The sequence below is a fragment of the Budorcas taxicolor genome, chromosome 2 (assembly GCF_023091745.1).
Source record: "Budorcas taxicolor isolate Tak-1 chromosome 2, Takin1.1, whole genome shotgun sequence".
In the NCBI taxonomy this organism is placed as follows: domain Eukaryota; kingdom Metazoa; phylum Chordata; class Mammalia; order Artiodactyla; family Bovidae; genus Budorcas; species Budorcas taxicolor.
Window position 1 is genome coordinate 124,211,723 of NC_068911.1, and position 1,281 is coordinate 124,213,003.

At 45.4% G+C, this 1,281-nt stretch overlaps 1 non-coding gene across 1 annotated transcript; it reads right to left on the reverse strand.

Annotated features, from left to right (window-relative positions):
• Positions 1 to 601: 601 nt before the first annotated feature.
• On the reverse strand, positions 602 to 674 carry TRNAY-GUA (transfer RNA tyrosine (anticodon GUA)). The gene has a single exon. It is a non-coding gene; the product is annotated as a tRNA-Tyr (tRNA).
• Between the last annotated feature and the right edge of the window lie 607 nt (positions 675 to 1,281).

The window sequence follows — 1,281 nt, forward strand, 5'->3', positions numbered from 1 at the left end:
AAGAGTTGAACATGGCTCAGTTCCTAAACAACAACAATACCCCTGGGGCAGCATGTGCAGGCTCTTCTTGCAGTTCCTAGAACCAGTGGTGGAATCAAGATGTCTCTTGATTCCCTGCTCGCCTACCTCGTCCCCTCCCCCATCCCAGTGCTTCCTTAGTTATACTTTATCAAGACTTACCCTTTGGACTGGGTTCACAGGAACACCCCAATTCTTCCTTTGATGAGGAGAAGCATCCTGACAGTCTGTGAGTGAGTATGATGCTGGCAACAGGATAGTTGTCCTTTCACAGGCAGCCCAAAGAAGACGAGAGTAGAGGTCTGTCAGGACCGCTTCCTCGGCCACTCAAACCTGATATCCTGACTTTATCATCCACAGGATAGTGAGAAGTTCTTATTGTTCCTGAAAATACAAGCCCAGTCCTTTGAGGTAATGGTCAGTTGTAATCTCTTAAAAGTCTTAAGTGAAAGTAAAAGTGAAGTCATTTAGTTGTGTATGACTCTTTGCAACCCCATGGAATGTAGCCTACCAGGCTCCTCCCTCCATGGGCTTCTCCAGGCAAGAATACTGGAGTGGGTTGCCATTTCCTTCTCCAAGGGATCTTCCTGACCCAGGGATTGAACCTGGGTCTCCTGCATTACAGGCAGACGCTTTAACCTCTAAGCCACCAGGGAAAGAAGGTTAATAAACCAAGTTATAGCCCTTGCTGCTGCTCCATGGGCAGCACTGACACTCTGTTCATCCCCTGACCACCCATTCTGGATTTTCCTTACCCTTGACCAACATTTTGGGCTGGTTTAGTTGCTTGCCTGGTGTAGTGACACAGACCTTCATTTCTGATGGGTTTCGGTCCTTAGTTGCCTGATTCTTATCAGATCACTTTTGACATATTGCCCTTTAATAGATATTTATTGGACACAGAAGAGCGAAGAGAAGCCTCTGTGAATACCCTGGGTTTTAGACATTCTCCTCTCTGTACCAATAACCCTGGCTCCCCAAGGGAATCATCATCATTCATGCTTGCCAATATAGTAACTCTTTTTTACCTAGTAGTTCACTGGCTTGTGGAGGCCAGTAATCAGATGGCAGTTGGACCCTTGGTTCAGTGTAAACCTTGGCCAAAGTGTTCCCAGTCAGGGACTTAGAACATCTTAATTTAACAGAGACCAAGTTTGTGGGAATGAGAAGCTCAAATTCTGCAAGTGGGTCATTTAGAGTTATGGTGGAACAGGGTCAAATCTATATCACATAGGATATGTATCTCTATTTAATCTATCTATC